This window comes from Podarcis liolepis (assembly GCF_965112155.1).
Source record: "Podarcis liolepis genome assembly, chromosome: 8".
Taxonomy (NCBI): domain Eukaryota; kingdom Metazoa; phylum Chordata; class Lepidosauria; order Squamata; family Lacertidae; genus Podarcis; species Podarcis liolepis.
Window position 1 is genome coordinate 50,580,346 of NC_139560.1, and position 12,884 is coordinate 50,593,229.

At 44.4% G+C, this 12,884-nt stretch overlaps 1 protein-coding gene across 1 annotated transcript in view; it reads right to left on the minus strand.

The window, feature by feature from the left end:
* Positions 1-12,657, minus strand: part of MC2R (melanocortin 2 receptor) — a 19,518-nt gene extending 6,861 nt beyond the window's left edge. The window contains exon 1 of the mRNA XM_083518811.1: positions 12,113-12,657. The gene's annotated coding sequence lies outside the window, so the exon portion shown is untranslated. The remainder of the gene's footprint in view (positions 1-12,112) is intronic.
* Between the last annotated feature and the right edge of the window lie 227 nt (positions 12,658-12,884).

Here is a 12,884-nt window from a genome sequence, read left to right on the forward strand (position 1 = left end):
CTTCTTACATGGCTGATGATATTATTAGAAGCAAATTATATGAACAAACATTGGAGCTGCTACAGAAATTAATACAATATTTATTGCTACACAAACCTCCAGTGTTCCTTGTTTACATTTGCTGGATATCAAATCTGTAAATATTGATGTCTGCAATTTAACGATGCCATCTGGCTGATCACTTGCAAAACCTTCATTAGGAGCAAATTGTACATTACATGCAAACTTGTGTAACAAAGTCTATGGCCAATTTCAGGGATTTTGTTGTTTGTTTCAAAAGCAACTTTGAGAGAAAATGTGCTTTCCCCTTTCCATAGAGAAATGGCAGGGGAGAAGGTGTTGAACCCATTGCCACCATTTGTCTGGGCAAAACTCGAATTGTTCAATACTGGAATCCTAGGGGGCAGGGAGACAGTGGAGATGGGATTAAGGTGGAAAAGAGCAGCCAGGGAAAAGATAATGTATCGTTCTCCCTGCTGCTTCCACCTGCGAAAAGTGTCCCTCCCTCAGGTAATAGAATAATTGATTTAGGTATAGTATTTCTTAGTTCCACAACAACTACTGTTCTCTGGCTGATGCACAGTATACGGTAATGAAAACAGCAGGAAAACCATAACATTTAAAATGCAATTTTAAAAAGTGGTAGGAAAACAAATCAATATAAAACAGAGAAAACAGAAACCATGTCAGCAGCAAATAATCACAGGAATAAAACAGGGGTAAAAAAGATGAGATTTAAAGGGACGTGGGTGGCGCTGCAGGTTAAACCACAGAGCCTAGGACTTGCCAATCAGAAGGTCAGCGGTTCGAATCTCTGCGACGGGGTGAGCTCCCGTTGCTTGGTCCCTGCTCCTGCCGACCTAGCAGTTCGAAAACACTTCAAAGTGCGAGTAGATAAATAGGTACCACTTCAGCGGGAAGGTAAACGGCGTTTCCATACGCTGCTCTGGTTCGCCAGAAGTGGCTTAGTCATGCTGGCCACATGACCCGTAAGCTGTACACCGGCTCCCTCGGCCAATAAAGCCGCAACCCCAGAGTTGGCCACGACTGGACCTAATGGTCAGGGGTCCCTTGGCATTCTTCTTACCTTTACCTTTTAAGAATAACGGGACTTCACCTTGCAGCAAAATCACATGAAAGAAGCTTCTTTGGCAGCGGCGGAGCATATGCCTGCGCTGCCCAGGGAGGATCTGCTCCTGAGGGACGCGGGGCACGGAGGGTGCCCTCCCAGGTGTGGGATAGCTGCTCGGGTGCACAGAGCAGCACACACGCCCTGCAGCCTGGGGCGGAGCCAGCTGGGGCAGAACGCTTCGCGGGGCCTCTGAGGAGTCTGCCTGCCTCCTCCCAGTCAGCCGCCCTACAGATGAGGGGGAGGTGGCGGGTGGACCGTTTGGGGCAGTGCGGAGCCTGAGGGCACCGAAGCCAGCGAGTCACTCCCAGAAGAGAAGCGTGGCTCGGGCGCACTGAGTGCCGCCCGGCATTTTGTCACCTGCCTCCTCCAGCCGGGAGCATGGGGCAAAGGTGCACTGCCTGCCCGTGACTCCCAAGCCTCCCCCACTCAGGAGTCAGGGGAGGTTTGGGAATCCCATCCTGAGCTGTCAAAATGAAGGGGGAAGACTGCCAGCAAAGAGGCGCAGCTCCCCCTTCCCTGGCAGCTTGGGGATGGTAGGCTTGGGAGTTGTGGGGCGGTGCGCTGAATGTCACCTCCCCCCCAGGGATGACACCCAGGGCAGGCCCCCTTGCTCCGCCACTGCTCTGCTCTCCAGCATATAAGAAGAATGCCAAGGTGGGGAGCTGGGAAGGAGGAGCAGAACTTTGTTCGCTGGGAGCTCCAGCTTCCACTCCAGGGCTAAAATCTCACCCAACACTGTGCAATCACATTGCTTGAAGGATGTGCTGGTGGAGAGAGGAGTAAACAGCTGTGTGCTGTTTTCTGTGTCTCTCTTTACCAGCAGTTTGTCTTGCGTGTGCCAGTAAGTCATGTGGGACAAATGTATCAAATCAAAAACTTGGGGCACTCACCCTGCTACTGCAGAAACCAGCCCCAGACAAGCAGGCAGATGTTGGCAGGCAGACAAGGGGGAAACAGATCACTGAATCAGGCCCAAATCAGATTGTGGGAAGGGGGTGGTGGCTTGCACAACACTAGAAACAATGCCTCTTGCTTGCCAGGTTGGAAGACAGAGATATGTGTGTTTGTGTAGAAATCCCTGAGTCTTGCATGTCTGGAATGTGCCCTTATACGAAGGTGAGACCCACATTTGTTGCTCTGACCACTTTTCCTCTGTTCAACTCTGCATTTTGCCTCCAGCGCCAACCACTACTAGAATGCAGTCCCCAGAAGATTGTTCATAAGATAATCTGAAAATGGCACCTCACTCCTCTTTAATAGGCTATTTTGCCTTGGGGCACATGGAGACACGTACTGCTCATGTACTAGTTTATTGGGCTCCATGATCTCATGAATTAAAAAAGCCAACAGGCAAAGAAATACAAGAAGCAGAGCTGCCACTTTTGAGACACTTAATATAAGTATCCCATGAGATTCCCTATCTATCGCTCAGTTTTAATACAGACTAGAAATGAGGTTCAATAAGTTAAGAGGTCAATAAATCCTGAAAATAAGACACTGGGCTATGTGTGAAAATGGAAAGGCACTTGTCCCCTGAGGCCATGTCAGTTCAAGTGACTCAGAAAAGGTTTAGGACTATAAAGGCAGCAATGTACTTTAAATCACATTACTCTGAAAGCTGTTTATTTGAATGAAACCAGCTAAAGCTGCTGTTCAACAAGGTTAAAAAAGCATACCCACAGGCAAACAAATTAATAAAGCATTGCTCTCTTCCCCTCCAACACTACTGGGGCTCTGTCAGTCAGAATCAGCATAGCCAATGGTCAGAGATGTCGGGGGAGATATATAGTCCAACAACACCTGGAGGACCAGATATTTCCCCATCCCTGATCCACATACTTGAGTGAATAACACCTTACTACTGATACATTACCCACCACAAACATCAGAACTGGGGTAGGATTCTGGGACTATGGTAGGAGTCACACTTATGGCCTTGATCTGGCTTGGTTCACTCCCTATTTACATTTTTTAAATGAGCACATTCATTGCTTTCGCATAATTTATGCCATGCTTCGCTCATATAGTTCTATCCCAAAAATGTATTCAGAAAGTAGAACTTACAGAAAACTCTGAGAACATTTTAAACAGTTGATTCCCCCCACCAGCTTTATGTTTTAATTTTCCTAAGTCCTTGCAATTTGCTTCTAGATAATGTGTCATTTCATTGATCTTTTAGTCTCTTCTCATGGTTGGTGGTGCCTGTTGTCAGTTTTTGTTCTTTAGACCTCTAGGCACAGGCTAGATAATGTACGGCTATAATTATGATCTGCACAGTTAGGTGTGAATGATATATTGCAAAATGACTACCTATTGATTACTTTCTCTGCCTTTTCTAGGTATTGCAAAATAACTACAGTAAAGTACTCAACAATGCCAAGGGGATAGATTTACATTGTGAAATATTTCACAAAGATCATATTCTAGTAATATAGTTATAATTATGCTGCATTTAAGAATTGCTTCTTCCTCCATTAGTACTGTATCATTCATAACATCACCAGAAACACTTGTCCCCATTGACATTGGAGTAAATTGCTCAGCTTGAAAATTTCAGACATGAACCTTCTTCTCACACTTGAATCATCACCAAAACAGCTGGATGCCTGCATCTGAGAAGGTGCAGGACTTTTGTCATTAGATTTCAGTGGAATTTTGATCACTTCCTATTCTGTTATGAATATAACAGGGCTGGAATAATAACTCAGCTTGGAGGTGACTTGCAGAAGTTGCTTCTGATTGCTCCCATGCAGTGCTGCTTAAAGCACAAGTCAGGCTTTTGAAAATGGCAGCTGAGCTTCCTTTGTCCTAGACTGCAGAGTTAATAGCAGCAATAGATACCTGCATTGCTTTAATTTAATTTCCCCAATATTTCCCATGTAGAATTTGAGACATGCATCTTAAAAGCCTTATTTGAACACACCACACCAATTTTCCAGTGTTCATAATTAAGTAGCTTTTGTACTGATGTGCTCATTGATGACACAACACTCCTCAAAAATCTCATTTCCTAGCCCAAATGAGTTATACTTTAATGCATACTTAATCTCATGAGTCCATCCCACTACCCATAGATTTGTAGCTTATTCAGAAACATATAATAGAGAGCAAATCTGAGTCACTAATTACCTTCTCAGCCTTGGACCTAGTATCTGGCATATCTGAACTTGCCAGCATTACATTGTTTGAATGGCAGAGACATTATCCTGGCAGGACCCAGTTATTCTAATAGGAGCCAGAAAAAGTCTGGATACTGTGACAAAGTGGCAGTAATTTGCCCCAGGTTATCAAGAAAGATCCTTTGGTCAAAATAATGAATTGAATTCAATGCTACTATCATTTCAAATGGAGTCAAGATGAACCCCTGGTATATGCATTACATTGTGGTATGGAAGTTGGAGCAGTAGCATATTGAAACAATTCAGAGCTATCCATTATGTTCCACAAACAGCTGTGTTCATGAATAAGGGGCATGATGTGAAAACAAGAGGGATTGCTGGGGAAAAAAGGAATAGCTGGCAAGCCTGTTACTTATGTGTGGAAATATCAAGTGGGTTTCACACAGATTTTCATGAAGAACAGTTTGTGAACAGTATGGGACACTAGCCTTGCATGAAAGGGAGGGAGGCTCATTTTTGATGGTGATATACTACCTGACAATGTTTATTCCAAGGACATATATTTGCCAGCAAAGGATTTTGGGGGCCCTGGGGCACAGACCATTAGCAACAAAATGGTGGGTTGTGTAAACTGAAAGTACTCTGAAGTGCATTTGATCTATATGGGTGATTCATGTGAAGTGAAAAATGCTGCTGCTGTTTGGATAGTGGGGCCTTTGTAAAGCTCAAGTCAGCAACTACCCAACGTTGCTACTCTTTGGAGCAAAGGAATCCCTGAAAGGAACGCAAATAGTGTTTCAGGAAAGGGGAGGAGTTAACTACTTCCCATCTTAGCCAGGACTTCCAGAAACATCTGTGTCTGTCATGTCCCCTCACTGCACTGAGCTTCATCTCAGATCAGCACAGTGCCTAGAAACTGGAGGCAGCAGGATCCACATGCCTGCTAAACTTCCATCATTTCATTTTAGGAATATCCTTCAACCCTCTGGTTGTAATAAATTAGAACAGTGTGTCCTTGATGTTGAGCCATGAGTTCATGTGGAACATTCTCTGCTGTACATAAATAATAATCACAGGGAAATCAGTATAGTAAATTAGCTCATTGTTTGAACACCACACAGATTTGCTGTTTGAGAGAGAATTCATTCAGTGAATCTAAGTTGCTGGGAGGTATCTGAAGGGTATTGCTGATTAGTTTCATGCTGTGGTTCGTCAGCTATCACAAATGCTTTGTTTAGTTAGCTTGCTGTTCTTTCAAGGAAAGAATATGCTGAAAATATATTCTTAATCATTTTTTAAAAAATCAAGTTATCTATTCTTAAGGCTGCTTTGAATGTACTCTGCTTGCCACCCTCTGTTAAAATAACGTGGAATGCCTTCCTAAAATGCCACATGCTAGTCAGCCATTCATACAACCATTCCCCTTAAAATATGTAATCAAATCTTTTCTTTTTTAAAAACCAGACTGCTAAGCATTTCAAAAAGGCAAATTAGAAGTTTAGAACTTTCATTGCTATTCACACACAGCTACAGTTCTTAGCACCCTAACAAGCTACAGTTCCAAGGATTTTTTTTGAGGGAAGTAATATGCCTTCAAATAGTGTGTTATGCAGCCATGGTAGCTATTAAGTCTCCATGAAAAACCACAAACATCTTTGCAGTGTTTAACAAAATCTTCCCATCACAAATATATCATCAGTGAGAAAGCATTTCCGCCTTGGAAGTTGCAAGAAGACTGAATTTTGGCTTTTTAAATGTCACTTAATGTTGTCTGTGTGAGCATAGCCGGCCCAGGTGGAATTACTGGAATCACATCTTTAACCTTTTCCTACAGAGAGCAATAAGAATGCTTAGAGTTGAGTATTTTAAAATGCCAAGCTGTGAGATATATATATATATATATATATATATATATATATGAGAGAGATGTTTACTGGTGGAAATAGAATATAAATGTAACATCAAAAATTGCAGTTCCGGAGCTGAGGAAACCCAAATTCTTAGTAAAGAATAAGTTATGCAAGCACAACAAGTGTATACTACTTTCCTGCATTCATAGTTAGCATGATTGCCACTTATCTGAATCTGACAGTAAATACCTTAAGAAGCAGGACTTGTTAATAGTTTGTATTATAAGTAGCACAGAAGAGGAATGAGCATGAAGTGGGGACATCTAATATTTCTGGAAATACCGTATTTTTTGCACCATAACACTCACTTTTTTCCTCCTAGAAAGTAAGGGGAAATGTCTGTGCGTGTTATGGAGCGAATGCCTGTGGGTGGCGGTGGGGATCTGCTGCAGTCGTGAGCAGAGGATCCATGGTTCCCCTTCTTTCCCTCCTCCGTGGTTACAAAGCATGGATCCACATGGATCCTCAGGATTTTTGCATTGGGCTACTCCAAACTCACTGTCAGATCACATGTCTGTGGCCACAGCATGAACCACAAAAATCATATATCCACTATTTCGTTTAGAATATTTTTTTCTTGTTTTCCTCCTCTAAAAACTATGTGCGTGTTATGGTCTGGTGCGTGTTATAGAGCGAAAAATACGGTAGTTAACCGGGTAATAATATGCATACAACAACCGTGTAAATCATTAGTGTATGTGGGAGGGTAGTAACATGTCTTGCTTCACTATCTTGGTCCTCTGCAGCCTTCTTCCCACCTCCCCAAAGTTCACCAGGACATTGGCAACTGGCAACGCCAGAATTCCCACAGCAGCTATCTCTTAAATCTGGAAAGCAGAGAGGACATTGTGAGGAGCATCTGTTAGAGCTCTGCACCAGGAAACACACATCCTGTTTAGTTGCTCTCTCCACTAAGGGGTTTTATGCCACATGGGGAACCTGCTTGAGCAAAACGGACTCCTCCCTGCAGACATTCAACCCCCAACACTTGAGGGGCTGCAGGAATGGGGGCAGGAACGTGCAATAGGGATTGAGCCAACAAACAAATTCATCCCTGCATTCTGCTTTGCATGATGGCAATTGTGTATGTGAGTGATAGACAGAGGGAGAGGGAAAATGAATGACTAAATAGGACTACAGCAGATGATGTGAGGACCTTTGGCTTGCTGAAACTGCAACTAGGTTATGATCAACTCCTTGATAAAGGGCTGTTAATGCAGGCCTTTAGCAATGTGTCCTAGTCCAAAGAAAGAGGAGAAGAAAGTTACATAAGAACCTAAGACGAGACAGCTGGCTGAGACTAATGGCCCATCTGGTCCAGTATCCTGTTCTCACAGTGGTCAACCAAAGGCCAGCGAGAAACCTGCAAGCAGGACATAAGTGCAAGAGCACTCTCCTTTCCTGTGGTTTCCAGCAGTTGGTATTCAGAAGCATTTTGCATCCTCTGACTTTGGAAGCAGGGCATAGATAGCAGCCACTAAAAGCTTTATCTTCCATGAATTTGTCCATTCCTCTTTTAAAGCCATCCAGATTGATGGCCATCCCTGTCTCCCGTGGGAACGACTTCTATAGTTTCACTATGCACTGCATGTATAAGTGTTTTCTTTTATCTGTCTCGAGTTCTCCAACATCCCACTTTGTTGGATGTCCACATGTTCTATTATTCTCTGTTTCTCCATGCTGTGAATAGTTTTATAAACTTCTATCATGTCATCTTTAACTTGACTTTAAATTAAAAGGTCCTAATTGTTGCAACCTTTCCTCAAAGGGAAGTCATTCCATCCCCTTGATCATTTTGGCTGCCTTTCCCAAACCTTCTCCAACTCTACAATATCCTTTCTGAGGTGAGCCAACCAGAACTGCATACGGTATTCCAAATGTGGTTGCAATATAGATTTGTATAATGGTTTTGTGATATCAGCAGTTTTATTTTCCATTCATTTCCTAATGATTCCTCACATGGAATTTGCCCTTTTTTTGGGTAGCTGTCACACAATGGGTCAAAATCTTCTTCAAGTTATCTGTTGTGACCCCAAGGTCTTGTTAGTCATTTAATTTCAGTGAAATTAAGATATTTTTTTTGTGTTCCAATGTGCACCATGTCACACATGTTTACAAGCTGAACCTATAATCTACGGGAAGCGTTAGTTTTATATGTGTAATTTTCTTATAGCTTGTGAAACCAAGTGGACTCTGGTTCACAAAAGTGTATGTATGCTATAATAAATCTATTAGATGTTAAGTTGCCACAAGGCTATTCGTCATTTGGACTCAACAGGCTAACTGAGCTACCTCTGTGGATGCTATTTATGAAGAAGCAATCAAATACTCAACCCTGAAACCGCGGCCTTAAATGGTAGAATCCAGGGGGTAAATTATATCTTTTGATTTATTGAATGCATTAACTAACTGCCTCTAAGTTCACAGTCACAAAGTAGTATGAAAGAGAAAAATACTCAGTAGTGAGGCTACTGGAGTCGGTTTTCTGCCTCACCGTGTAATATCAGGTGCCTGATTAGAAGGGTGGTACAAGTCATTCTCATTTTCATCTAAAAGAGGATTTCACCGTTATGATACAGATTTTTTTCTCTCTCCTCCAAACCTACTACTGAACAAGAAGTCAAAGCAATGAGTATCTCTGCTCACCAGAGAACAAAGTTTCTGACTTCAGATCATGAGGGAATCATATAACTTCATAGAATAGTGGCCCCACATTCCAGTCTGCCTCCCCTCTCTTTCAAAATTGTTTGATCTGCAACTTTTAAGTACTTGAAGGTGATGTGAAGAACTCTCTGCACCAGGGGCGCCGACTTATAAAAAATATTGGGGGGGCCCATACCGGGGTCCTGCCGCTGGTTCGCTCGGGTAGCCGGGAGAACGCAGTTCGAGGTGGCGGTGTTGGGGAGAGACCCTCGCTCAGGGCGCCACTAGACTTGGCGGCCGGCGGCCTATCTGGGGGGTTTTGGAGCGTATTTCGGCGGAGCGATTGGGGAGGAGGGGGCTTGTTGCCGGATTCTTCAGCTGGGCCGGAGATCCGCTGCTGGGGGGTCCCTGGGCCGAGTTGTGAGCACAGCCTGCTGAAGGGAGATCCAGCCGATTGCGCGACAGGGACGGCCGGGGCTCTCCGGCTAGGGCGCGCGGCTGGCTGGCTGGCGAGGGAGCAGGTGGGGAGGAGGCGGGGGTCCTCACTCTCTTAGGAAACGCACCCGCGCGCCCGATTGCCACGAAGTCCGAAGGGTGTGTGTGTGGAATTAAAAAGCAAAAACGAGATACGGGCAGGGCAGGCAAAGAGTTTTCTGCAAGAGGATGGAGGGCAGGTTGAAGAGAAAATCACTCAGGATGAGACAGTCAAATCAGCCATGATAAAATGGGCTCAGGATATTGGGTATAACATCATGTTTGAGGACTGGGAAAGGTTATGGACCACCGGAATGAAATTCACGGCATGTAATGCCTTGAAGGAAAATATTATGAAAATGATTTATAGGTGGTACATGACCCCAGTCAAGCTTGCAAAAATATATCACCTGTCTGATAATAAATGTTGGAAATGTAAGGAGGCTGAAGGGACATTCTTTCACCTCTGGTGGACTTGTCCAAAAGTGAAGGCCTTCTGGGAAATGATCTATAATGAGTTAAAAAAGGTATTTAAGTATACCTTTCCCAAGAAACCAGAGGCCTTCCTCTTGGGCATTGTTGGCCAGAAAGTGTTAAAGAAGGATAGAACTTTCTTTATGTATGCAACTACAGCAGCAAGAATACTTATCGCAAAATATTGGAAGACACAAGATTTGCCCACACTGGAAGAGTGGCAGACGCAATTGATGGACTACATGGAACTGGCTGAAATGACTGGCAGAATCCGAGATTTGGGAGAAGAAACAACGGAAGAGGACTGGAAAAAATTTAAGGACTATTTACAAAAACAATATAAGTTGTATGAATGTTAAAAATTTACACGATTCGGAAACTATAGCTTCAGCAATTAGATTTGGGAAACAGGAAATTATATTTTAAGTAAGAAAAGGTCAAAATCTAAGGTAATACTATGTTTAATTTAAGATATAAGTAACTGATGAAAAGTATGTTAAATTTAGAGGTATAGTATTTGAAAAGTACAAAATAAGGTACGAAACAAGGTAATAATTTGCTGATATCTTTATTATAAAGAATGCAGGGTAAGGGAGATGCGAGGAAGTCCAGTTAGTTATATAAAAAATGTGTTGAATGGTTGGTTTTCTTTTCTTCTTTTTCTTTTTTTCTTTTTCTTGTTCTTTTACTTTTTTCTTCAGTGTATGTTTCTAACTTTGTATTTGAAAACTTAATAAAATATTTATAAAAAAAGAAGAAGAGAAAATCCTTTCGCTTTTCTGGGGCTCAGGGAAGTCTCAGAGCCGGAGGTTGGGGAAGGGACCCCCTTTGCTCTGCCCTCTTCTCCCGTCTTAGATTTGCATGGGGGTCCCTGCCCGAGCTTGCCTGGCCACCGGGCCACACAAGGGCCGCGCTCTACGCGGCGCGCCTTGCTAGCCGCGCAGCTGTCCTCCGCGGCTGCGGAGCGGCCCTGCGCAGGTGCCCAGCCCCTCTGGGCGCCCACTGCGCTGCCAATGACAAGCGGGCGACGTCGCGGGCGGGGAAGGCGTCGCTTTCTTTCCCGATCCTTCATCCTCCCAGTCTTCCAGCCCTTTTTTGGGTTGGAAGCTCGTCTCGTTCGCCCTTCTCCTTTCTTCACCCTGCGCGCAATTTTCCTCCCTCGTCTCCCTCCCCATTTCTCCTTCCTTCCTTCCTGACTGACTGACGGGCTCGGGCTCAGGCTCGGGCTCCGGGTCGGGCTCAGGCTCGGGCTCCGGGTCGGGGTCGGGCTCGGGCTCCGGGTCGGGCTCAGGCTCAGGCTCAGGCTCGGGCTCCGGGTCGGGCTCAGGCTCAGGCTCGGGCTCGGGCTTCGGGTAGGGCTCGGGCTCGGGCTCGGGCTCGGGCAGCCACAGCGTCGGCGGTGTTGGCGCCCTATAAAAGCCGCGGACGCGCCCACCGCCGCCCGAGATTATTGGGGGGGCTGAGCCCCCCCAAACGAATTTTTGAGGGGGCTCGGGCCCCCTCAAGCCCCATGGAGTCGGCGCCTATGCTCTGCACGTTCCCAAGGGGATTGTAGCTTCCAAGGCATTATGCCACCTCGTTTCCAGCCTGCCTTCTGCCCGTACATAAATCATTGACATTTAGGAGACCCACAAGGAACAAGGGGAGCAGAGTTGTAGGGTTATGGAGTAGGGAGATTGGTTGCAGCAATGAGCAGCTCAAGGAAATAAATGTAAAAGAGTTTCAATAATGTTGCCATTTTCTGGTTTAGTTCAATCACATACTGTAAAGTTAAGGTTGTGCAATGAAAATTGGTTTGCAGTTCTTGTGCCGTAATCCCACTACCCTGTCCTCCCCAAATTGGACTTTCTGTGATAAGGAAAGTGATGGAAAAAATGTGCGAAAATGTTGTTTGATGCAGCATCAGCTAACCTCATCACAAACAAATTGAACACTCAACAAATAGCTATTAAAGCTGTTGTCTAATCTCCCTGCAGTGAGATTAGAATGAATGCTTTATAAACAGGTTATCTGGAATCAACTCCATAGAGTTGGGTCGATGGTTCAGCACTGTCTCTGTTGCACTGCAGAAATTATTGCTTAGTATAATTCTCCAGAAATCTTAGGAATCATTTTGTAAATGAAGGCAGGCTCAGACCCTACATGTAGAGCAATGCAAATTGTACACTTCATGTGATACCAGTTTCACACAGAGAAGTGAGCTGGCTAGCCAGAAGGTCTGCAAAAAGATTCAGATGCCCAGCTCCATGTGGACCCAATTGCAGAAAGGCCAAGAAAGTAAATGGAGAGAGGAAACAATCATTTCAAAGAGAAGCGTGGGGAGAAACACAATAAATATTTCAATTGAGATTTATACATACCTTCCAGTGATCGCAGCACAGATTTCACAAAGGACAGGGAAATGTCTGTAACAGGACTTGCTGGAAAAAGGAATTTGTGAAACGTTCACAGAGGTGAAGAGTCCTTATCTCAAACTCTTCTACAATTCAGTACTTTTTCTCCCAAGCAAAAGAAGCAACACATAGGTCAGCATGATGGCAACTGCTAGAAGGGAAATTGTTTGTAAAAAGTGAACAGTTCCCTTGCGCAAGAAATAGATGAGAACATCTAAATCAGAGAGAAAGGCAATGGTTGTGTTATTGCAGCCTTGAAGAAACGTCATTTAAAAATAATTCATCTGCTTTGTGCCAAACAACTCTATGGAGTCAAAGAAAATAGAAATCTAATTAAGACCAGCCTGGCATGGAGATAAAGAAGGGGCAAAGTTTCACTTGCTTTGTGTCAGTGTGTATGACCAGGAGGAAGACAAGTCCCAGGCGCCTTTCGATGTGACACAGCAGCTGCGTCTCCACACGACTTGCTGCCATTGCTGGGGCTCTTCTTGTTCAGTATCCCAATGGCCAGTGGGAGACATCATGTTCTCTCCCACCAGCCATGGGATTTGAATCAGGCCCACCTGCAAATTTGACCAATTGTGGGGGGCCCTGGGGGTGGAGCTGACTAGAAACTCCTGTTGCCCCCTCAACGGGCAGTGCAGTTGGTTTCGGATCGCCCATCCTCCCTCTTTTGCATGTTTAGATCCACCCAGAGGAAATTGTGTGGGTCTGTGGTGTGGGAGTATCAGTTGCTGCA